Source organism: Callorhinus ursinus, unplaced genomic scaffold (assembly GCF_003265705.2).
Source record: "Callorhinus ursinus isolate GAN/ISIS: 27379988/994484 unplaced genomic scaffold, GSC_fseal_2.0 scaffold2, whole genome shotgun sequence".
Lineage (NCBI taxonomy): Eukaryota > Metazoa > Chordata > Mammalia > Carnivora > Otariidae > Callorhinus > Callorhinus ursinus.
The window spans coordinates 108,339,948-108,366,304 of NW_027397064.1; the positions used below are offsets into that span (position 1 = coordinate 108,339,948).

Sequence of the window (26,357 nt, forward strand, 5' to 3'; positions counted from 1 at the left end):
CTGCCCTGCTCCCACACCCTCACCATTCCAAACACAAACTGTATAGGCCCTACAGCAAAGGCATGCCCTCTTTTAAAGCAATGCCAGTCTTGTTAAGAACACAGACTCAAGCCCACAGATAGACTGTTTTTGTGTTTTGCTATTCTGTTTATGCACAAAGGAATCCTTAACATGTTTGTCCTCAAGGAGCAAAGAAAAGTAGTAAAAAATGCAAATCATATCTGACAGTGAAGCTTTCCAGCAAAAACCTTCTGCTCTAGAATGCATAATGTACTCAAGCATAATAAGATCCACTACTACAGACTTTTAGCATAATTACCTGTAGGCAACAAAAACTGAGGAAACTGAGTATCTTTGACTGGTGTCTCTTGGACCTAAGCTCCCAAAGAGAACCTGATGAAGGACAACAGAGAAAGGAACAGACAGTGATGCTTTGTAGAACAGGAGGTGACTTTTTTAAAAAAGCAATTTCTGTAGCAGTCTTCACAATTTCTGTCACAGTCTTGACACACTTACCTGCTGTTGAGGCCACATTTGCCTGTTTCTAACCTCTGTCTGCCTGAAAAACTACAAATTAGATGATCATATGGCCCACAGCCAGAAATATAGGAGGCAGCAAGCCAGAGGTCAATTTTTTTTTGTTTCTAAATAAGAAGACAAAATCCTGACTTAAAGTAATCAGAATAAATTTCACATCGTGAAGTTTTTTCCAGCTGCAAGTCTTAAAATATGGCATCTGGAAAGGACCTTAGTCTATTGCTCCCAGGGCGGTACTATAGCATCATTAAACAGCCCACAGATAAGGGAGTTATTGCTCCCTCGTTATCAAGCTGTCAGGGAGTAAATGATGGAACTAAGTTAGACTTGAAACACTCCCAAATTAAAAACAAAAACAAACCTTGCATTGAGCTGTCAAAAAATGCATTTTACTGAGAAGTAGGATCCAGATGCTGTGGCCATTGTTAATTGATGCCAAAAGGCAAAGAGGACTTTTTAAAAAAGTCACTTTGAGGTCACCTCTCATCAGTAAGCAACAGTTTGAACTGATGCAAATATATACAGAATGGGGATGCCTGGGTGGCTCAGTTGGTTAAGCATCTGCCTTTGGCTTGGGGCACGGTCAGTCCTGCATCGGGCTCCCTGCTCAGCAGGAAGCTTGCTTCTCCCTCTGCCTGCCGCTCCCCCTGCTTGCGCTCTCTCTCTCTCTCTCTGGCAAATAAATAAATAAAAATCTTAAAAAAAAAAGATATGCAGAATGAAATTATGAACAGGAGGAAGAAACGGAGGGCAATATATGCCAGAAATACGGAAGAGGCTGTGTCTTACTTATTTTCTCGTTTCCTACACACAATAGAGAAACCTGGTACATAGGAGGGAGGCACTCATTATTTGTTACTCGAATAAGCGAAGAAGAAAGCCAGCAAACAGCGGAATGTAATATAGTTGGGAAAGGGAACTGTAGCTCAAGCCCTCTGCATGATCCTGAAATGTCATCCCAATCTGCTGTGCTTTAACTGCACTACTCTATCAAAATAGCTCAAATCATCTGCTTCCAGATGCACAGCTTCCCATCATTTCTTGCTTTGAATGGTTAAGAATATATGGTAATGTAAGAGACTAGATCTTAATTGTTCCCACCACAAAAAAGAAATGATAATTATGTAACATGTAGAGGTGTTAGCTAACTCTATAGTGGTAATCATATTGCAGTATATAAGTGTATCAAGTCAACAGATTGTACACCTTAAACTTACACAGTGTTATATGTCAATTATATCTCAATTTAAAAAATTATATATGGTAATGATTAAGAGAGTGCACTCTGGAATCAGCTGTGTTCAAATTCCAGCCCTGACACTGAATACCTGTGAACCTAGAGTGAGTTAAAGCATAATAACTCAGGGTTATGAAATTTAAATGTTTACACATATGAAGCTATTATAGGATAAGCATGTCAAAGATGCTCAATAACTGTGAAACTTATTAGTATTAGGATGTTGTGATAAACATGAAATTGACCTGTACAACAGACAGACCCATTCTTTTGGATGAGCAATGCACTGATGCACTAAAGGCATTTGTCAACCTGTAGTAATGAAATAAGTTTTCACAAGAGATATTGATAGATGACACAGATTTTATCTGTCCCACTTTCCAGACTGACATGAGTCCGGTCTTAATAGGAAATACAGAGTCTAAATCTGAGTTCTCGTCTCCACAAAAAGCAGGCACAGAGAGACTGTAATCTCCTTCAGAGATGGTGCCTGTCTCCTGTGTATCCTCCACAGGGTAAGTCCAGTTGAGTACTTAAAAGGGATGATAAATACTAATCTGCTTAAAATAAATGTTTACCGGGTCACAGGGGTGACTCATTCAATTGAGCATCCAACTCTTGATTTCAGCTCAGGTCTTGATATCATGGGTCATGGGATTGAGCCCTGTGTCTGTTTTGGGCTCCATGCTCAGTGAAGATTCTGCTTAAAGATTCTTTCCCTCTGCCCCTTCCCCTGCTCAAGTGCACACATGCTCTCTCTCTCAAATAAATAAATAAAATCTTAAAATCAATCAATCTTTACCTGTATATACCAATGTCTACATGGGTTGAGTGTTTCAGAAATATGAATGTTTCTGACAATATGAAATATTTCTGACAATATTTCTTTTTTTAAAATATTTTATTTATTTATTTGTCAGAGAGAGAGAGAGTACAAGCAGGGGGAGCAACAGAGGGAGAAGCAGACTCCCCAGTGAGCAGGGAGCCTGATGCGGGACTTGATCCCAGGCCCCTGGGATCATGACCTAAGCTGAAGGCAGATGCTTAACCGACTGAGCCACCCAGGCATCCCTCTGACAATATTTCTTGACAAACTGCCAAGACCCACAGTATTTTGTTTGTGGTAGAGTTAAACCACATTACTCTGAGAAGATGTATTTTAAAACTTTGTATGTCACTTAGGTACACAATTTAACATGAAGAAGTTTCTAAACTTCTAGTTATTATTGGTGAAATAAATGAAACCAAGTTGGGAAGCTCAAGTCACACATCTGTTTATTCTATAAATACTCTTAATATCTAGTCTGTACTGAGAATTTTATATTATTGTTTTACTGAGATATAACATACACATATAGAATGCACAAATCTTTTTTTTAAAGATTTTATTTATTTATTTATTTATTTGGGAGAGAGAGACAGAAATAGTGAGAGAGAGCATGAGTGGGGAGGAGAGAGAGAAGCAGGCCCCCCGCTGAGCAGGGATTCCCAACACAGGCTGGAGCCCAGGACCCTGGGATCATGACCTGAGCTGAAGGCAGAAGCTTTAAAAAAAAAAAAAAAAAAAGATTTATTTATTCATTTGAGAGAGAGCACAAGCAGGGGGAGAGGCAGGCAGAGGGAGAGGGAGAAGCAGACTCCCCGCCAAGCTGGGAGCCCAACGTGGGGCTAGATCCCAGGACCTGGAGATCATGACCCTAGCCAAAGGCAGACGCCCAGCCATCTGAGCCACCCAGGTGTCCCTTGAATGCACAAATCTTAAGTACACAGTTTGGCTGACTCTTACATTAGTATATACCCATGTAACCACCATCCAAATTAAGATGTAGAAATTTCAAGCAGCGCAGAAGTCTCCCTTGTGCCTTCACCCAGGTACAAAGCCCCCTTCAGAAGATAACCATTATTTTGGCTTATATCACCAGAAATAGTTTTGTTTGTTCTTGGATATCATAGAAACAGACTCATACAGTATGTATTCTTTTCGTCTGAGTTCTTTTGCTCAACATTATGTCACAGAAATGCATCTCTCTGGTTGGGTGCAGGCATAGTTCATTCCTTTTCTTTGCTGCATAGGCTACTGTGTCATTCAGTACATATTGAATGAATATGCCACAATTTGTTTATCCAGCATTATTGAAAAAAATCTTGTTTCCTTCTCTGAATCTAGAGATTTAAGACTTTCTACAAGATCTCATGTTTTTTGCAACCTTGTGTGGTTCATCCTCAAATTACAATAGTTATAAATGACTATTGTATCCATCAGAATCCAGTCAGGAAAGAGGGTATCTGAGAGATAGCACTACATCTTCACTTGTCTAGCCTCAGGGTTATGTCACCTACCCTTCTTTCTGCCATAATCTTGCCTGCAGAGAACTTAATCTTCCTGACATTCCACGGAACATCACACTGAACCATTACACTGGTGACATCTTGCTGAGTGGATGTGATGAGCAGGAGATGGCAAGTGCTTTAGATGCATTAGAAAGTCACATGTGTTCTGGAAGGCAGGGAATAACTTTTAATCCTGGTACCAAGTACTATTATCAATTACAGTCCAGGAAATAGAAACCACACTAGGCATTTCAGACAAAAGGGATTTAATACAAGGAGTTGGTTATACAGAAGTTAGAAGTCTAAGAGAATGAAGTAGATGTTGAGACACCAAAATTAGCAACCGTAAGAAGTAGCTACCACCTCTAGGGGTGAGAGAACACTAGGGAAAATCTAGCATTACCAGAATGTAGGAACTTGAAGGATAGGCCACCAGAGGCTGTGTGGGATTGAACGACCATTTTACCTCTGGTGCTGGAACCTCTAAGAGGGTACTGTGTGCCTGGTCCTCGGGACTTTGTGGGGTGCCCTTGGGCTGGTGCTCAGAGAACCAAACTAGTGGGGAGCTGGAACTTCTGCAGTTAGTTACTGGAAGAGTGCCACAGGAGCTGCAAACAAGAAGAGATGCCCGTCTTCTCTCCTCCCACCTTCCAGGTTCTCACCAGCACCTCCATCAGCAGAGCCTAAAAAGGAAATCAGGGGGCACGGAGTTCTGGGAAACGTGGTTTGCGACAGCCAGCATCACACAGTGGAATTGAGACAAGTAGGCTTGGCCTGGTAAGTACCTGGGTAACTACCAGCCATCATTTCAACGTTTCACCAAAATAAGAAGATTGTCTTCTTTTTTTCCCCCCTGGGAATATGCCAGTCGCAACTCCTTTGGGTCCTGGTTGAAAACTTAGAAGTTTCAAGAATGCTGAAAGCTGTCACTCTACCTGAATTGTCTAGCACCTTAGGGCTTGTGGAGCTCCTGAACTTCTAGCTTCTAAAGCTCCAAAAGCTGCAGCAATTGGATACACACCAAGGGAAGGAAAGAGCCTGAGGTCAGTGGGACACATTCCAAGAGTTAGTACCTTACAAATGTTACAAGGACTTTTTTTTTTTTTTTTTTTTTTGAGAGAGAGTGCACAAGCAGGGCAGAGGGAGAGGGAGAGAGAGAATCTTAAGCAGGCTCCATGTTCAGTGCGGAGCCCAACCCGGGGCTCGATCTGAAGCCCCTGAGATCATGACCTGAGCAAAATCAAGAGTTGGTCACTTAATCGACTGAGCCACCCAGGTGCCCGAAGGCCTTTCTTAATATAATGACTTTAAGTTTCTCAGAGATGGAAACATGAGAGCAATTTAAGACTACCATCGTTTTCCTCTTCAATGTTGTATTAGAGACCTTGATGTGCAGAGATGGAGGAACAATGAGACTAAATAAACAACATCTCACCACAGCAGGAAAGGAAAAAAATAATAAACAAATGAAAAAAGAAAAAAAGGAAAGAAAAAAAACCCCCCAAAATTACAAAAGGAAAGGCAAGATATGGGGACTCAGACGGCAGGAGCTGATGAGACGCTACAAGCACAGATCCTGATTTGTGCTGAAGAAGATTACAGTTTGCTTGGGGCTTGCTCAGGGACAACAAAAAGTAAGCACGTTGAAAGGAAATCACTGAACATATACAAAACAATGGAAAACATTGAAGTGGTGAGGTGACACCAATGTAAAGGAAAAGAGGCTGCGTATGATGGAAAGCATCAGGAATCCTTGCTCACTGACCCCACAGCTGCTCCCTACCCACCAGATCACGAAGGCTGTCTGGCTGAAGCTATGAAGCTGGTATGGTGAACATGTCAACGTGTGAAGTGCCACGTAGCTACAGCACTGGCCACAAATGTGTCCGACTAAAAGAGTGAATATATGAGTGAAGTTTGAAAGCTACCCATGCTGTGAATATTTTCTCACTTCTTAAGGCAGAGATCTTAACTTACGTAGAAACTGAGTTCCTAAGCTTCAGACTAAAGCCTTAGGACCCTAGCAGAGCCCAGACATCCCAAACTAGGGATCTCCTTTCTTCTAAACTACACAAAGCTGTAGGAAGGAGAATGCAGGGAGAAAGGGCAAGCAGGGCCCAGGATGGGGAAGTGAACAGAACATCTCCTTCACTTACACTTAAGTGTAAATCCAACAAAATATGTAAGGGCATGTATAAAGAAAACTACAAAATGCAATTGAAAGAAATAAAAAAAGTAAAAAAAAAGTGAAGGGACATACTGTATTCATGGATTGGAAGACTCAACAAAGATACTGGTTCTCTCCAAATTGATCTGTATGTATAGATGGATAGATCTAAAGCAATTCCTATCAAAATTCTACCAAGGATTTTGGTAAACATAGAAAAGCTTATTCTAAAATTCACATAACAAAAAAAAAAAACCAGGAACTAGAATATCTCAAAGAATTTTGAAAAAAAGAAAAGTAGGAAGACCCACTCTACCTGATATTATGGTTTCCTTATATGGCTATGGTAATCAGGACTGCAGTACCGGTTGAGGGACAAACACATAGATCCCAGAATAGAGAATAAAGTGATAGCCTACACAAGACCAACCAACCTGGTTTCTGACAAAGATTAAAAAGCAATTCGATGGATGAAAGGAGAGTCTTTTCAAACAAATGGTGTTGGAGTAACTAGATGTCCATGGACAAAAAACCAAAAACCTTGGCTTAACCCCTTTTACAAAAATTGACTCAAAACGGATCATAGATTTTAAAGTGAAGTGTAAAAGTATAGAACATTTAGAAGAAAACAGCAGAAAATCTTCAGGGCCTGGGCTTGTTGAACAGTTTGTGGATATGACACCAAAAACACTACTCATAAAAGGAAAAAAAATTGATCAGCTGGATTTCATAAAACGTTTTTCTCTATGAAAGGTCCTCTTAGGAGGGCAAAAGTACGAGCTACAGACTGGGAGAAAATGTTTGTAGACCACATATCTGATAAAGACCTCATTTCTAGTATATATAAGGAACTCTCAAACTTAATGGTAAGAAACAAACAATCCAATTAGAATATGGCCAAAATGCATGAATAAACATTTCATTGAAGAGGATATATGGAAGGAAAACAAGCACATGAAAAGATGTTCAATGTCACTTGCATTAGACACATTAAGATCACACTGAGATGCTCTTACAAACCTACCAGGGCGGCTGAAATAAAAAGTAGTGGTCATACAAAATGCTGGCGAGGACACAGAGAAAACGGGATGGCTCATACATTTGCTCATGGGAATGTAAAATTGTACAACCACTTTGGAAATAGTTTAGCAGTTTCTTCTTCTTTTTTTAAAAAGATTATTTATTTATTTGAGAGAGAGAGAGAGAGAGAACACAAGAAGGGAGTAGCAGAGGGAGAGGGAGAAGCAGGCTCTCTGCTAAGCAGGGAGCCCGATCCGTGGCTCAATCCCAGGACCCTGGAACCCTGAGCCGAAGGTAGACACTTAACCGACTGAACCACCCAGGTGCCCCAGTTTGGCAGCTTCTTAACCCTGTGTCCCAACAATTACACCACTGGACATTTCTCCTAGAGAAACGAAAACTTATGTCTTCATGAAAACCCTTACACGATTGCCCATAGCCGCTTTATTCATACTAGCCTGAAACTATGAACAGCTCAGACGTCCTTCAGCGGGTGGATGGTGAAAGAAACTGTGATAGGTCTATACTGTGAAACACTACTCAGCAGGAAAAACGAACAAACCATTGATAAACATACCCACCTGTACGGAGCTCGAGGAGCAGGAGCTTTGTGGCCCCGTGCTGTGAGGTGCCCAAGGAGCACGGCTCTCCAGCCTCTGCTTAGGTCCGCTCAGCTTCACTCTCCCCTGCATGGACGGGATAGAACTCAGGCCAGGCCTCTCATCCTCCCCGTCCCAGGAGTGGCTCAAGCATGACCGCATGACCCAATTCAGGCCAAAGACAGTTGCTGAGCAAGAGTCATAGCTTGCCTTTCTCCTGGTGACTGGTGTCTTGCCTCCACGTAGCACATGACCTGGAGCAGCCGGAAAGGAACCACACTGGTTATACTGTTTGAGCCTCTGAAAGAGTCCATGCCTAAGCTAAAACTACCCCAGACTCATGTGATAAATTCTATCTTCTATTAAAAGAACAAACTATAAAGAGTTCCTGGAACAATTCAAGTAACAGGAGACAACAAGATGCCTCTACTCTGAATGGGGGAGTTGCTGAACTCCCAAAGTCTAAAGGAAGGGGGAGTATATTAGGGAAATACGATCCTGTGTTACCTAAGCCCCGTCTTCCACCTCAACAAAAATGGAAGATCCCTAAATAAGGCAGAAGCTGTCCCTTTTTCTAACCTTCTTTTGTGTCAGTCTCATTAAGGAGTAACTTTTTAGTTCCAGCAGTGGAGCCAGAATAAAAAAAAAATTATTTTTCCCCTAAAGAGAAAGCTCACAAAATACGGGTAAACACACAACAATGTGTAGTGCTTCCTCCCTTCACTAGAAGCCAGTGGGGGAAAGAAGTAGCGGGGGCGGGTCCCCAGCCCAAGAGAGGTTATAGTTTCTCACATTCCAAACAGAGCTCACTGGAGAAACAACATGAATATTGTCTTAGCAGCTTCAAGGAAACTGGTCCTTCTTTACCGGCTTGGCATTTCTATTCGCAGACACCAAAGAAGTGGCAGGCTCCAGGGGCTCAGCTGTTGTTCCTGTCTATCTGAGGGGCTGGCCATTGTGCCCTCATGTGACAGGTCACCTCATCTGGTCCAGGCTCTTAACAAGAAGAGTGAGACAGTGAGGACACGGGGCCAGAATAAAGCACAAGGAACCCACCAATCACCCGGGCTGAAAGTCAATCCCCTTTATCCATGTGAAACTTAGTACTGGCTCCACATCCAAACTACTGTGTTATAACGAGCTACATTAGCCAACTTTATAATTAAGGCCCATAGACTTCAACTACTCCAGCAGAAAATTTCTGCCAAATTCTCATTACAAAGTGACACTTTTTGTGAGATATTTCAGGAACCTCAGCAGAAAGAAGAAAGTGCCCCAAGATATCCTAACTAAATGCCTTTCGAATAATTGTAAAGGAAGTGCTTTTTCAAAAATACAGACTACATGAATTCCTTTATAACCACAGAAGTGCCATCGATTGAATGTTTGTGTCCCCCCAAAATTCATATGCTGAAACCTAACCCTCAGGGTGAGGGTATTAGGAAGTGAGGCCTTTAGGAGGTGATTAGGTCATGAAGGTGGAGCCCCCGTCAATGGGATTAGTGCCCTTATCAAAGGGACCTCACAGGGCTCCCTCACCCCTTCTCCTGCGTGAGGACACAGCGAGAAGACAGCTGTTGATGAGCCAGGAAACAAAACCCTTACTAGACATCGATCTGTTGGTGCCTTGATCTTGGACTCCCAGCCTCTAGAGCCATGAGGAGTCAGTGTTGTATTTCTGAAGCCCCTCGGTCTGTGGGGTGCTGTTACGGCAGCCGGAACAAATGGAGACAAGAGGCAAGATTGAAGATATGCCTCAGCATGTACTTGTTTATCAGTTCATTAATTCACTCAGTGAAAAGGCTTTTTCTTTTTCTTAAAAGATTTTATTTATTTGACAGAGACACAGCAAGAGAGGGAACACAAGCAGGGGGAGTGGGAGAGGGAGAATGAGGCTTCCTGCAGAGCAGGGAGCCCGATGCGGGGCCCAATCCCAGGACCCTGGGACCATGACCTGAGCCAAAGGCAGACGCTTAACAATTGAGCCACCCAGGCGCCCTGAAAAGGCTTTTTCTTAAGCTGTAAACATGGTAACTTAATTTTTTACTTTAATTTCTCTAATAATATACTGGTTTTGGTATTATTGCCATTGTCTTCTTTCAAGGTTGAATTCAATTTTTACCTTTCTTTCAAACCTGTTTCTCTAATCAAACTAATATTGTATCTCTATTCTTTAAGCTCCAATAGCACTTCACAGTTTAGTACTTAATTACCTATTATCTTCCATTGCTTTCAATTTATTTCATGTGTGCCAGGCCTGTTCTCACAATTAGATTTTTAAAAACTGTGGTAAAAAACACATAATATAAGGGACATCTGGGTGGCTCAGTCGTTAAGCATCTGCCTTCAGCTCAGGGCATGATCCCAGAATCCTGGGATCGAGTCCCCCGTGGGACTCCCTGCTCAGCAGGGAGCCTGCTTCTCCCTCTCCCACTCCCCCTGCTTGTGCTATCTCCCTCTCTCTCCCTCTCTCTCTCTCTGTCAAATAAATAAATAAAATCTTTAAAAAGAACACATAACATAAAATGGGCCATTTTAACCATTTTGAAGTATACGGTTAAGTGATATTAATTAAATTCTAATGTTGTGCCGCAGATCTGAGAAGTTTTTCATCTTGCAAAACTGAAACTCTGTACTCCCCACTGTCTCCTCCAGGAGCCCCTGGCTACCACCATTCTATTTGCTGTCTCTCTGAATTTGACAGCTCTAAGTCCCTAATATAAATGGAGTCATGCAATATTTATCTTTTTGTGACTGGCTCATTCTCTTGGCGTGAAGTCCTCTAGGTTCATCCATATTGTGACATATTAGGATCTCCTTCCATCTTAAGGCTGAACAGCATTGTACTGTTTGTGTACAGTTTATGGGTGCAGCCAAGTCTGGCCTTACAGCGTGCGTGATTTCCCAGTGAACACACGTAGTGGAGCTGACAGGTGTCAAAGACCTGACACCTGACTTAGGAGATGGAAAGGTCTCATTGGCACAACTCATGGACTGAGCTAGGAGTGGAAAACTCAAATGAAATATGATAACCTTCACTGTGGAAAATCAAAAGTAAAAACGAACTAGCAACTCTTAATTACTAATATTTGGCATAATAAGAAATACATATTTGATCTTCATCCCCAGTTCCTGGCATAGAGCTCCTAAAGCCCTTAGGATTTCCTAGGAGATAAGAGATATAAGAGTGCTTTTGTTCGTAATAAACCTCTTTCAACTATACCTGAGTTTATTTTTAAAAAATTTTAAACAGATTTTATTTATTTATTTGAGAGAGAGAGAGCACAAGTGGTGGGGCAGAGGGAGAAGGAGAAGCAGGCTCCTCACTGAGCAGGGAGCCCAATGCAGGGCTAAATCCCAGGACCCTGAGATCATGACCTGAGCAGAAGGCAGACCCTTAACCACTGAGCCACCCAGGCAGCCTGACCATGCCCGAGTTTATGCTAATGAGGTGGCCCTTGGAGGCCAAGGTTGGCTTCAGGAAGCAGTTGGTTGCCAGGGGAAACAACCACATGATTAGATGGTTGGAATTTAGAGCTCCCGACCTCTGGGGCAGGGAGAGGGGCTGGGTATTGAATTTGATCACCAATGGCCAATGATTTAATCAATCATACCTATGTGATGGGATCCCTATAAAAATCTCTAAGCAGCAGGTTCTGGAAGCTTCCCAATCCATGAACACAGTGAGGTGCGGCGAGGGAGGTGTGCCTGGAGAAGGTATGGATGCTCCATAATAGCTCCAAATACCTTTAGGCTATTCCTGAGTTGTATGCATCTCTTCCATTTGACTGGTCCTGAATTGTATCCTTCATAATAAGCTAGTAAAAATAAGTAAAGTGTTTTCCTGGGTGCCTGGGTGGCTCAATTGGTTAAGCAACTGCCTTTGGCTCAGGTCATGATCCTGGAGTCCCGGGATCAAGTCCCACGTCAGGCTCCCTGCTCAGCGGGGAGTCTGCTTCTCCCTCTGACCCTCCCCCTCTCATGGTCTCTCTCTGTCATTCTCTCTCTCAAATAAACAAATAAAATATAAAAAAACGTGTTTTCCTGAGTTCTGTGAGTCATTCTAGCCAAGTATTGAACCTGAGGAGGGGGTCATCAGATCAGTGTCACCAGATCAGGGGCCCCTGATCTGTAGCTTCTCCATCGGAAGTATGGGTGGCCTTGCAATTGGCATCTGCAGTGGGGGTAGTCCTGTGGAAGTGAATCCTTAAAACTGTGGGGTCTGCTGCTAACTCTGGGTAGGTAGTGTCAGAACTGAATTGAATTGAATTGTTGGACATCCAGGTGGTGTCAGAGAGAATCTGAGAGTTGATGCTAGAACCATAATGACAGGCAGGCATTTTCTCTGGCTCCAAAACGAGGCATATGTGGGAAAGGAGCCTAGGCAAGCAAGCATGCTCAGTGCATCTGGTGCATATTAGGAACTCAGCACCTGTAGAAAGAATGCTTATTTAAAATAAGTATTACTGACATGCCTTGCAATATGGGGACATCTGGGGTATTCTAGTAAAAGTTATGGGACATTTACTAAAGATTCTGATTTGAAGTTTATTTATTTATTTATTTATTTTTAGTAATCTCTACACCTAATGTGGGGCTCAAGCTCACAACCTCTAGATCAAGAGTCGCAAGCTCCACCAACTGAGCCAGACAGGCGCTCCTGAAAATTCTGATTTGAAATCATTATTCTATGCTCTTCACTTTGAAGTTAGTCCTACATGCCAGGAGAGGTCCAGCTTCCCAATCTCACTCTGTTTGTGAAGTATAAAACCTGTATTAAGAAAAATGCTGTTTCCTCAATTATTTGCAACCCTCTCCAAATCATACACAAAAATCTTCATGCAACCTGCGTGGGGAGAATTGTGTTAGCCAGAGAGAGGGTGAAGAAGTAGGAGGAAGGTAAAGAAGACAGCTCAGAACAGGCTGTCTCTGCTTGATGGCTTTTCCACCTAGTGCAGTGAGTGGCATCAAGGAAAGGGGTTACAGAAGTTCTCCATCCTAGACCCGCTCCATCAGTGACTCCTGGACAGGATCTGGAATCTCTAGCAACACATTCCCCAGGGGATTCTAAAGCCACCAAAATTTGAGAAGCATTGGTTTCTTGTATGGACTGAATTGTGTGTCTCCCCCCCCACCCACCAAGTTCATATGTTGAAGCTCTAACCCCCAATGTGACTATATAGAGAGCTTATAGAGATAGGGTCTTTAGGACACAATTAAGGTTAAATGAGATCATAAGGGTGGGGCACATCTGCAAGCGTGAAGAGAGCTCCCAGGAACAAAATTGGTTGACGCCTTGATCTTGGACTTCAAACTTCCAAAGCCTTGAGAAATAAATTTCTTTTCTTCAAGCCGCCCAGTTTTGGGGGTACTTTGTTATAGCAGGCTGAGCTGGCTAAGGCCGCTTCAGGGGTCAAAAATGACCAGTCTATTGTCAGCTCCAAAGAAGGGACCCTCGCTCTACACCTGGAATCTCCGGTGTGAGGAGCCAGGTGTGTGGTCATCCTGGGCTGGAGGCCCGGATCAGTGGCGGGGAGGGGGCACTAGGGCGCTCCTGAAATATTGGCAACACGGTGTTTCTTGGTTAGGGTGTGATCCCACATAAAGGGCGTACTTTGTGAATCCCTATTAGGCTGGATACTTAGGATTTGTGTACTTTTCTGTATGTATTTCTACTTAAAAAAAAATAAATGACAGTATTCAAATAAAAAGTTCAAAGGTTTACCTCTTAGAACTGTGAGGATTAAGAGATCACAGATGTAAGGCTCCTGACCGTTTTTTAGCACGCAGGACACACTCATTAGTTATTTGCCAGCTTTTGTCAGCTCATTAGGTGAAAGGCCAAATGAATATGCAAATGACCAAACTGGGTGAGGAAAGAAAGACTCAGCAGTCCGCCACCACCACGGAGAGAGCAGAAGAGGGCAAGGAGAAACGCACAGATGTGGGGTTTGCGTTTCGGCTTCTCCACCCCCTGAGCAGGTCACTTAACCTCTCTGAGGCTCAGCTTCCTAACTGGTCAACAGGTGTGCTGCCAAGATCAAATGTCGTCGTACGCAAAGGCCCTGTCCTCACGCTCTGCCTGTATGCACCGCAGAGCTCAGTGAGTGCTAAGCATGACTGGGGAACTGGGATGTGGCTACGTCCCCACGCTCCTGCAGTCTGAATCTCCGACAGGCAGGAGGATCAGCAGGCAGCTTTAAATACAGGTTCTCCAGTGGCCATTAAGCCCCTAAGCATCTGTAGCCAAAATCTTTCGATGTTGCTTTCGAAAGTAAACTTTCCAAGAAACACTGTTCACAATTTACGTTCAAGGAAATCATTTGCAGTTCCACATTAAGCTCATTGCTGGGAATGACGGAGCCAGACAGTGGTGCCAAATACAGCCTTCCTGAGTGACCTTAAAAAAATTAAGCTAATGGCAATTTTATGTTTTATGGAAGCTCTTCCTGTTTACTAACTGCCAACAAGAGCCAATCCTGGTGTCCTGTGCCTACATCTCAGCCTGGACATTTCAGGAAACTCAGCAGGAAATGATTATCAGTGCAGATTAATATGCCTCTTAGCTGTACTGTGAAGTTTAGGAGGTAAAGCCATACAACTAAGTGCTTGTGGAAACATGATTTATTTTTTTAAAGATTTTATCTATTTATTTGTCAGAGAGAGAGAGAGCACAAGCAGGGGAAGGGGCAGAGGCAGAGGGAGAAGCAGGCTTCCCGCTGAGCAAGGAGCCCGAGACGTGGGGCTCTATCCCAGGACCCTGGGATCATGACCTGAGCCAAAGGCAGATGCTTAACCGCCTGAGCCACCCAGGCATCCCTGGAAATAATGATTTTAAAATTATATTAATATGCACGGTAATGATCGCTACCACCTACTCAGGCCCTGCTGATATGATGGCAGGCATAATCACATGTTACATCAACAACAAGTCATCCCAGTATTTACTTACCCATCAGAGGTGAGGAGGGGGGCATCATCTCCTACAGTCCCTATTCTCTCTCCTAACACTTTGGCCCTGTAAGGGCTAAAAGGCCACACACTGCAGTTTTCTAGGTATACAGGGTCCTTATAATACACTCATAGAATATATACATCAGAGATCAAGAATAAGCAGACGCATCTAAAGCCTAGAGCCAAACAAATGTGCTGCAGAGGAAGTGACATTTGAGCAAACACCTGCGTTCTGCCTCAGCAGACCTACTCTTTTGAAAGCCGGAGAGCCTGTGGACAAGAAGAAATTTGTGCTTCCTACACAGAAAGGGGGAAAGAAAGGCACTCAGAAGGAGTGGCTTTCTGCCGCTGTGCACAAGGTAGGTTCAGAGTAATTGTTCCTGAATGTTCTGGGGGAAACACTTGTTTGGCTAACCTCAAGGCCCATGCTAACTTGCATGAATATTTCATATCCAGGCATAAGAGAACTTAGTATTTGAAAAAGAGGGCAAATTAGGAGCTCAGTGTTTTGTTTTTCTTGATATGAGATGATAACATTAAGGTATTAGTAAATGGTTGCTAACATGATGGTGAACAAAAGGGAAGTAGTAGTGAAATTGTTAGGAAAACCAGGCTAAAGGGAAACCGAGTGATAATCAAAAGGCTAACTAACATCCACGATGGTGATAGCCTAATTGCAAATCGATAAGAAAGACCAAAAAACAAAAAATAACAAAAAACAAAACCCCAAAGAAAAGTCGACCATAATAAATAGGCAATGCATAGCATACATAATACAAATGGCTAATAAACACAAACTAAAATGATCAGTCCTACTGACAATTAGGAAAACGTGTTTGCATCATTAGGCCGGTAAAATGCAAAAAATTATTGACACTTTCCAGTGTAAGGGAGTGTGGAGAAGTAGGGACGGTGCTACAGCCTTTTGGGAAGGCGACTTGGCAGCACCTATCAAAGTCCAAAATCCAACCGCAGTCTTACCTTTTTACCATACAGACACTGGGATATATTTCTAGGCATGCGTGTATTTCTCTGTGTGCCTCTCTATCTTCATGCCACAGCCTGGAAAAAAGACTGGAAGGATACCTAGCAACGCTCAGCAGTTTCCTCTGGAGAGCTGCCTTTTGTCACAGCCCTGTTTCTAGATATCAGGCACATGTGCAAGGATGTGCAGCATTTTTTATGACAGAAAAAAGAATGTTTGCTACTAATTTCATCATTAGGAAGGATGAACCCAGAATGCACTATAAGTGAGTTCATATAATAAAAAACATGCAGCTGGGGGTGTGCCTGGCTGGCTCGGTCAGTAGAGCATGCGACTCTTGATCTCAGGGTCATGAGTTCGAGCCCCATGTTGCGGGTAGAGATTATTTAAAAAAATAATAAAAAATTTAAAAACCAAACCACACCAACCAACCAAACAAAAAACCATGCAGCTGGGAAAAATTGCCTGGTGGAGATCTACGCCCGAAAAAGAAAACTCTCTAGGGGGTGCCTGGGTGGCTCAGTTGGTTGAGAGTCAGCCTTTTGATTTTTGCTGGACTCTTGATTTCAGCTGGGGTGGTGATCTCAGGGTCATGGGATTGAGCCCTAAGTAGGGCTCTGCACTCAGCAAGGAATCTGCTTCTCCCCCTCCCCCTCCATCCCTACCCCGCTTATGTGTGCACGTGCACTTTCACTCTGATGAATAAATAAATCTTAAAAATAAAAAAAGAAAAAGAAAACTCTCTAAGGAATTATGAAGTGAAAAAGCCACCAACCTAAAAATCACTGTGATAGGTCTCTGAATATGCTTATCTGTCTGCATGTCACTCTATGGAAAAGAAAATGGGAAGGGTACACACAACGGTTAACAGTAGTTTCTTACGCAGAGCAGAGGGGGAGGTGGAAGGGCAGGAGGAGAGGTGAACCTGGCTCTTGTTTTCTTTCCTTCTGGAGACTCACCTGAAAGACGGGGTGGACAAACGTGGATTCCCCACATCAGTGGGAAGCCCACTCTTAGGGACCTATTAGCCAATGCTGCCTTGAAAGCGTTTACCCTTTCATAAGATAAAATTAAATACTACTAGTAGAGGGGCACCGGGGTGGTTCAGTCGGTTAAGGATCTGCCTTTGGTTCAGGTCATGATCTCGGGGGTCCTGGAATCCAGCCTGGAGTCAGGCTCCCTGCTCAGCAGAGAGTCTGCTTCTCCTCTCCTTCTGCCCCTCCCCTTCTGCCCCTCTCCCTCCACGCCCCCCTCCGCTTGTAAGTACAAGCTCTCGCTCTCTCTCTCAAATAAATAAATAAGTGAAATATTGCTAGTATAAATTAATGTATACAATTTAAATAAAATATCTAGAATTGATACTAATTTTTATTAAATTAAAGAAATAAAAAGATTTATAAAAGGAGAGAAGGAAACTCAAAGTTCAAATATCGGTCTTGTTGGCCATAACCACACACATATGTATCTATTACAGAAAGACACTCTAATCCAGGGACGTCTGGGTGGCTCAGTCGGTTAAATGTCTGCCTTCAGCTCAGGTCATGATCCCAGGGTCCTGGGATCGAGCCCCGCATTGGGCTCCCTGCTCATCGGGAAGTCTGCTTCTCCCTCTGCCTGCCACTTCCCCTGCTTGCGCTCTCTCTCACTCACTGTCAAATAAATACATAAAATCTTAAAAAAAATAAAAGATTCTCTCCTTCTCCCTCTTCCCCTCACCCCCTTCCCCCCACAGACTCTTTCTCTGTCTCTGTCTCTAAAAAATAAATAAATAAAGTGTACAATTCATGGGACGCCTGTCTGGCTCAGTCAGTAGAGCCTGCAACTCCCTAGGTTGGATGTAGAGATTGCTTAAAAATAAAACCTTTTAAAAAGTGTACAATTCAGTGGTTCAGAGTTGTACAAGCATCACAATTGATTTTAGAACATTTTCATCACTCCAAAAAGAAACCCCATACTGGTTAGCATTCCTCCTTCCCCCAGGCCCTGGTGACCACTAAGCTACTTTCCATCTCTAATGGATTTTCCTCTTCCGGAGAGTTCATACGAATGCAATGATACAACATGTGGTCTTTGTGACTGGCTTCTTTCACTGGGGATCATGTTTTCGAAGTCTGTCCCCGTGGTAGCATGTATCAGTTCTCCAGCCCTTTTTATGGCAGAATAACAATCCACTGTGTGGATATAATGCATTATATTTGTCCACTCACCAGTTGACGGACATTGGAAGTGTTTCCACTTTTCAACTATTATGAATAATGCTGCTATAGCATTTGTGTACAAGTATTTTTGTGTACATTTGTTTTCATTTCTCTTGGCTGTCTACTGAGCAGTGGATTTGCTGGGTCATGTGGTAAGTCTAGCTTTAACATTGTGAGGAATTGCCGGACTGTGTTCCAGATTGGCTGCAGCATCTTACGTTCCCACCAGCCATGGAAGAAGGTTCCAGTTACTCCACATCTTTGACAGTACTTGTTATTGTCCGTCTTTTTATTTTTTTAAAGATTTTATTTATTTATTCATGAGAGACAGAGAGAGAGAGACAGAGGGAGAAGCAGCCTCCCAAGGAACAGGGAGCCCGATGTGGGACTCGATCCCAGGACCCTGGGATCATGACCTGAGCTGAAGGCAGACGCTTAACCATCTGAGCCACCCAGTCACCCTGTCCGTCTTTTTAACTTGTGGCAGTCCTACTGGGTGTGAAGTGCGATCTCACTGTGGTTAGATTTGCATTTTCCTAATATCTTCTAATGTGTATGTCCTTGATTTGTGTGTGTGTGTATATGTATATTGAGCAATATCAAAATCAAATCCTTTGCCCATGCTTTAATAGGGTTGTCCTTTTTATTATTGGGTTATAAATATTCTTTATATACTCTGGATACAAGTCAGATACATGATTTGCAAATATTCTTTCCCAGTCTGTGGGTTGTATGTGTCCTTTTTGTAGCTGGAAGTTGCTTGGCACCACACTTTTCCTCACAAAATGGGTTTGGCAGTTAGCTGCAGTTTAGTACTTGAGAAATTATTTCTATCTCTCACCCTAAAGTCCTGGTAGAGGTACAGGTAGTGTTCAATTACTGATGAAAAAAAAAATCCAAAGGGGGCACCTGTATGGCTCACTTGGTTGAACATCTGCCTTTGGCTCAGGTCATGATCTCGGGGTCCTGGGATTGAGCCCTGCGTCATCTCATCGGGGTTCCTGCTCAGCGGGACGTCTGCTTCTCCCTCTCCCTCGGCCCCTCCCTCCCCACTGCTTGTGCTTTCTCTCTCTTTCTAATAAATAAATAAATAAATAAATAAATAAATAAATAATCTTTTTCAAAAAAAATCCAAAATTCTCAGTTTTGAGAAAGAAATGGGGCATGTATGAATGTGTCCTGTCATGGTTGATAGGATACATTATTTCTTTTGTTCTTACTCTTAAAGGAAATAAAGGTCTCATAAAGGCCAAGCTAACAAGGATAATTCTGGTAGGAATAGCCCCCACTTGGGGAATGGGAGTAAACTCCTTTATGCCTAACCCACAAATAGGGCTTTTCTATCATAAGTCTCATCCGTAAGCAGAGAACAAGTTAATGAGAATGGGCAGGTTTCCAAGTCATGTGATTGCCCTAATTGATGTATGCATAGCAGTCCCCAATCAGGAAGGGTTTTCAGTTTCAAATGACAAAAATCCACTTTGGCTGCTTTAGGGAAATAAAGAATTTATGGGAAAACATGGACATCTTTGGAGAGCTAGTGAAGCAGGTTGGCTACCAGGCTATCCAGGAAAACCACAGTCAAAATTGAAACTTACCACAGGTCCTGTGAGGACAGCAAGGCTGTCACTGACCAGTACAAGATCTGAAGCTAACCCCCAGACACAGTGCTGCTGGCATTAGCACCCCAGGAGGGGAGGTCTATTTTGCAATGGCTAGAGGCAGAAGACTCTCTACCATTCTGGACCTTTTGCATCTTAGAGATGTACTTCAAGTACAAGGAAGGCAGATCTGACTGACCAGAGCCACATCATTTGCCATGGTTGATCCTTCTAGAACTTGCCCACACCCAGTCCTCCTTTCCTGCCAGGGCCATTACACTTTACATTTTCTTGTCCCCTTGCAGTTAAGACAGGGCAATGGGCTGTGAGTCAGATGGGCTAGCCAAATGGGTGTGAGTCAAAGTGACAAGTCTTATGTCTGGGCTGAAGCATTTTATTGCCCAGTGATCACCCTCCAGCAGTCTGTTCCCCTAGGGTGTTGACATGAGGGCCAGATATTTCCAGGGCTGCAGCTACAAGATGGTGAAGCTCTGTCAGTCTAGGTCTCAAGGTGAGTGTGTAGTGCAGAGCCCTGGGACAACCAGTGTTAGATACATAACCTAAGCAAGGAATAAACTTGTGCTGTTCAGCCAACAGATTTTGGAGTTGTTTGTTCCTGTAAAACAGTCTAACCTAGAGCCATACTGACTATGTCAAAAAACATGTATATAGAGAACAAACTCAAAAGGCAGAAGGAAGGGAAGAGGAAAGTAGTTTAATATTTTTCTACTCATCTCTGAAAGAAAGGACTCAATTTTCTTTCTTTGTTTATAACATTTACATTCTATTCAAACCATATTTTTCCTATTGTTTTATCTTGGTTCTATATTTAAGTTAATTCAATTTTCACTTCCAATTCTTTTACCTTCACCTCTCTGGTGTCACATTCTTTAGTTAGACTCTTTCTTGTTTGGCTAGATTTCACCCTTGTGTACCTTTTTCAGCAGTCTGTCTGTTGCTTTTGTATTTGAATAGACATTTTGACTGTGTGCAAAAATTTTAGGGCAATCTTTCCTTTAGCGTTTAGATATTGCCTTATAGTCACTGAATTTGGCACAGTGAAGTCAGGTGAGTCTTATTTTTGAGGCCTTGAAGAAACCTTTTTTTTTTTTAAGTAGCTTTACTGAGATATAATTTACATGCCATAAAATTCACCTGTTAAAAGTGTATAACTTGGGGCGCCTGGGTGGCTCAGTTGGTTAAGCGACTGCCTTCGGCTCAGGTCATGATCCTGGAGTCCCGGGATCGAGTCCCATATCGGGCTCCCTGCTTGGCAGGGAGTCTGCTTCTCCCTCTGACCCTCTTCCCTCTCGTGCTCTTTATCTCTCATTCTCTCTCTCTCAAATAAATAAATAAAATCTTTAAAAAAATAAAAAAAAAGTGTATAACTTAATGAATTTCTGTATATTTACAGAGTTTTGCAGCCATCACCATACTCTAATTTTGGAACATTTTTATCACTCCAAAGAGAAACCTCCTATCCCCTCCCCAGTGTCTCCTCCCTCTAGCCTTTGGCAACCATTGATCTATGAATTTGGCTATTCTAGATATTTTGTGTATATATGGAATCATGCAGTGTTTGGTCTTTTGTGTCTGGCTTCTTTCACTCAGCATGTTTTCCAGGCTCATTCATGTCGTAGCATATATCAGTAATTCATTCCATTTTATGGTCAGGTAATATTCCACTGTATCACATTTTGTTTACACAGTCAATAATTGATGGATATTTGAGTTGTTTCCACTTTTATTTTTATTTTTTTAAAGATTTATTTATTTGAGAGAGAGAGAGAGCATTTAAGTGAGGGGAGGGGCAGAGGGAGAGAATCTTCAAGCAGACTCCTTGCTGAGTGCAGATCTTTTTTCAGGGCTCCATCCCACACCCTGTGAGATCATGACTTGGGCCAAAACCAAGAGCTGGATGCTTTACTGACTGAGCCACCCAGGCGCCCCAGATTGTTCCCACTTCTAGGCTGTTATGAAAGTTCATGATCAAGTTTTTGGGTGGACATACGTTTCAATTCTAATTGCTGGATCACATGGTAACACTATGTTTAACATTCTGATGAACTGCCTGTTTTCCAGAGTGGCTGACCATTTCACATTCCAGCTTGCAGTGTATGAGGGTTCCAGTTTCTCCACCTTGTGAACAACACCTGTTATTATGTTATTTATCACAGTAATGCTAATTGGTATCTTCTTATGCTTATTTGCACAATTAATGATGTTAAGCATCATTTCAGGCACTTAACTGGCCGTTTACACATCTTCTTTGAACAAATGTTTATTCAAATCCTTTGCCCATTTAAAAAAATTGGGTTGTCTTATTATTGAGTTGCAAGAGTTCTTTAAGTATTCTAGATGCAAGTCCTAAGCAGATACAAGATTTATAAATATATTCTCCCAGTCTGTGGATTGCCTTTTCATTTTTTTGGTGATGTCATTTGAAGTACAAAAGCTTTAAATTTTGATAAAGTCCAACTTATTTTTTTCTATTGTCACTTATGCATGGTTTTATAGCTAAGGAATTATTGCCTGATAAATATACTGTTTTTTTCTCAGAGTTCTATGATTTTAGCTCTTACATATAGGTTTTTTGGCCATTTGGATCCAATTTTCACATATAGTATGAGGTAAGGATCCAAAACCATCCTTTTGCACGTGGATATCCAATTGCCCTAGTATCATATGTTGAAGACTATTCTTTCGTCATGGAATCGTCTTTGAATGGAGGCTTACTATTTATGCTTAGATGTCTGAAAACATGTTTATCCTTATAGTCCAGAAATGTAACCAAGTAGGGTCTTTTTTTCTTTTTTTTAAGATTTTATTTTTAAGTAATCCCTACACTCCACATGGGTCTGGAACCTACAACCCTGGGATCAAGAGTTGCCTGCTCTACCAACTGAGCCAGCCAGGCACCCCAAGTAGGGTCTTTATGGTAATTGTTCTATATCACTTTTTCTTTGTGCCTGTCTCTGTGATGTGCGATTTAAGTATGTTCACTTCAGGGAAAACCATACTATATAGGTATACCGTGGAGATATTGCAGGCTTGGTTCCAGACCACTGCAATAAAGTAAATATTGTAATAAAGAGAGTCAATGAATTTTTTAGTTTCCCGGTGCATATAAAAGTTATGTTTACACTATACTGTAGACTACTAAGTGTGAAATAGCATTATGTCTAAAAAACTATGTAAATAATTTTAAAAAACAGTTGATTGCTAAAAAATGCAAACCATTATTTGAGCTTTCAGTGAGTCATAATCTTTTTGCTCGTGGAGGGTTTTGTCTCAATGTTTATGGCTGCTGACCCGGGTGGTGATTGCTGAAAAAGGGGGTTGCTGTGGCAATTTGTTAAAGTAAGACAACAATGAAATCTGTGCCATCAATGGATTCTTCCTTTCATGAATGATTTCTCTGCCAATATGCGATGTTGTTTAATAATATTTTACCCACAGTAGAACTTCTTTTAAATCGGAGTCAATCTTCTCAAACCCAGCCACTGCTTTATTAACTAAGTTTATGTGATATTCTAAATCCTTTGTTGTTATGTCAACAATCTTCACAGCATCTTCACCTGGAGTAGATTCCATCTCAGGAAACCACTTTTTTTGCTCATCCATAAGAAGCCACTCCTCATCTGTTCAAGTTTTATCATGAGATTGCAGCAATTCAGTCCCATCTTCAGGCTCCATTTATTTTTTTAAGATTTTATTTATTTATTTTAGAGAGAGACAGAGAGACAGCATGAGCGGGGGGGGGGAGGAGCAAAGGGACAAGCAGACTCTCTGTTGAGTGCAGAGCCCAATGTGGGGCTCGATCCCAGGACCCCAACATCATGAACCGAGCTGAAGTCAGACACTTAGCCGACTGAGCCATCCAAGTGCCCCTTCAGGCGCCACTTCTGATTCTACTTCCCTTGCTATTTCTACCACATCTGCAGTCCCTTCTTCCACTGATGTCTGGAACCCCTCAAAGTCATCCATGAGGGCTAGAATCACCTTCTTCCAAACTCCAGTTAATGTTGATATTTTAACCTCTTCCCATGAATCATAAATGTTTTTAATGGTATCTGGAATGGTGAATCCTTTCCAGAAGGTTTTCAATGAACTTTTCCTAGGTCCATCAGAGGAATCACTATGGCAGTTATATCCATGAAATGAAATAATAAGACTTTAAAATTAAAATTACTCCTTGATCCATGGGCTGCAAAATGGATGTTGTGTTAGTAGACATGAAAACAACATTAATCTCATCGCACATACCCATCAGAGCTCTTGGGTGACCAGGTGCATTGTCAATGAACAGTAATACTTTTTTTTTAAAGATTTTATTTATTTATTTGAGAGAGAGAGAGAGAGAGAGAGAGAGAGAGAACCAGTGGGGGGGGAGGAGCAAAGGGAGAGGGAGAAGCAGACTCCCCACTGAGCAGGGAGCCCGATGGAGGGCTTGATCCCAGGACCCTAAGATCATGACCTGAGCTGAAGGTGCCACCTAGGTGTCTCTGAGCAGTAATACTTTGAAAGAGATATTCATTTCTGAGCAGTAGGTCTCAACAGTGGGCTTAAAATACTCAGTAAACCATGTTATAAATAGATGTACTGCCATCCAGGCTTTGTTTTTCCTTTTATAGAGCACAGGCAGATTATATTTAAACATACTTCTTAAGGGCTCTAGGATTTTCAGAATGGTCTATGAGCATGGGGGTCAACTTAAAGTCACCAGCTGCATTAGCTCCTACTAAGAGTCAGCCTGTCCTTTGAAGCTTTGAAGCCAGGCATTGACGTCTTCTCTCCAGCTATGAAAGTCCTAGATGGCATCCTCTTCCAATAGAAGGTTGTTTTGTCTACACTGATAATTTGTTGTTTAGTTTAGCCACCTGCATTAATGATCTCAGGTGGATCTTTTGGAGAACTTGGTGCAGCTTCTACATCAGCACGTGCTGCTTCACCTTGCAGTTTGATATTATAGATACAGCTTCTTTTCTTAAACCTCATGAACCAACCTCTGCTAGCTTCAGACTTTTTTCCTACATCTTCCTCACCTCTCTCACCCTTCATAGAATTGAGGAGAATTAGGCTCTTGCTCTGGATTAGGCTATGGTTAATGACATGTTGTAGCTTGTTAGATCTATCGAGACCACTCAAACTTCCTCCATATCAGCAATAAGGCTGTTTCATTTTCTTATCATTCATGTGTTCTCTGGAGTAGCTCTTTTAATTTCCTCCAAGAACTTTTTCTTTGCACTCACATCTTGGCTGACTGGTGTAAGAGGCTTCACTTTTGGCCTATATTGGCTCCTGACATATCTTCCTCACTAAGCTTAATCATTTCTATTTTCTTATTTAAAGTGAGAGATGTGCGACTCTTCCTTTCACTTGAACACTTAGAGACCATTGTAGGGTTATTGTCCTAATTTCAGCATTGTTGCATCTCAGGGAATAGGGAGGCCTGAGCCGAGGGAGGGAGACAGGGGGATGGCTGGTCAGTGGGGCAGTAAGAACACACACATTTATCCATTAAGTTAATCATCTTACATGGATGTGGTTTGTGGCACTCAAAAACAATGACAATAGTAACATCAAAGATCACTGATCACAGATCGCTGTAACAAATATAATAATAATGAAAAAGTTTGAGATATTGCAAGAACTAGCAAAATGTGACTCAGAGACACGAAGTGAGCAGATGCTATTGGGAAAATGGTGCCAAGAGACTTGCCCAATGCAGGGTTGCAACAAATCTTCAATCTGTAAAAAATGCAGTATCTGTGATGCACAATAAAGCTAAGGGCAATAAAACGAGGTTTGCTTGTATACTAGAAGAGTGTAGGGGAGGAAAATTTCTCCTTCTTCCCTTACAGTTTCTTTGGCTGGCTTAATTAAACTGACATAGGACAGATTAACAAGAGAAAAACAAATTTAATTATACATGTACAGGAGCCTTATGTGAATACGAGGTGCATAGGCAGTCAGGCAATTAAGACATATGCTGTCCTGAGCAGAAGAGAAGGGGTAGGGGCCTGGGACTTCAAAGGTGGAAAAGAAGAAAATTTATGGGAAAACAGGAAGAGCAGATGTTTGGTAAACATGTTTGGCATGCTGTGTGAAGACAGTGGGACACAGAGGAATTTGATCTCCAGTGTCCCCCCCCCCCCCGCTGCCCAGTTTACCATGCCTACCCCATATTCTTTGTAGTTGTTTCTGGTGATAGTTTAAATAGACCAGACCCTCTATCTAAATTCTTTCAGGCAGTTAAAGGGGAGGTAAAAAGCTTTTCCTGAGTCTTCTAGATCTTGATTGACCTCAGCTCACAATAATCCGCATGCCAAAGTGGTAGATTAGCATATTCTGCTCCCCCTCAAGGGGGAGTTTCAAAAAAGAATTAACATCTCTTGTACCAAAACTCAGTAATTCCCTCTATTTCGTTTTAGTTTTTTGGTCTTTAAATTTAAGCAAAACAAAATTTAATGCTGTCATATGCAACAATATGGATAAATCTTGAGGACATTATACTAAGTGAAATAAGCCAGTCACAGAAGAAAAAATACTGCGAGTCTACTTATATGAGGTATCTAAAATGGTCAAACTCATAGAACCATAGAACAGAAGAGTGGTTGCCAGGAGCAGGTGGGTAGGGGAAATGGGGAGTTGCTAATCAACCGGTATAAAGTCTTAGTAATACAAGATGAAAAAGTTCTAGAAATCTGCTGTACAACATTGTGCCT

At 42.1% G+C, this 26,357-nt stretch overlaps 1 long non-coding RNA gene and 1 pseudogene across 5 annotated transcripts in view; both read left to right on the forward strand.

Annotated features, from left to right (window-relative positions):
- The window catches only part of LOC112812989 (uncharacterized), an 88,923-nt gene that overhangs the window by 2,058 nt on the left and 60,508 nt on the right, over window positions 1-26,357 (forward strand). For 3 of the 5 annotated variants that reach the window (XR_012376104.1, XR_012376108.1, XR_012376106.1), the window contains exon 1: window positions 1,139-4,882. This is a non-coding gene — a long non-coding RNA (uncharacterized lncRNA). Of the gene's footprint in view, window positions 1-1,138; window positions 4,883-8,781; window positions 10,631-26,357 lie in introns of those variants that run through there. The other 2 variants (XR_012376107.1, XR_012376101.1) reach the window with 2 other exon arrangements.
- Window positions 14,752-26,357, forward strand: part of LOC112811416 (archaemetzincin-2 pseudogene) — a 29,216-nt pseudogene continuing 17,610 nt past the window's right edge.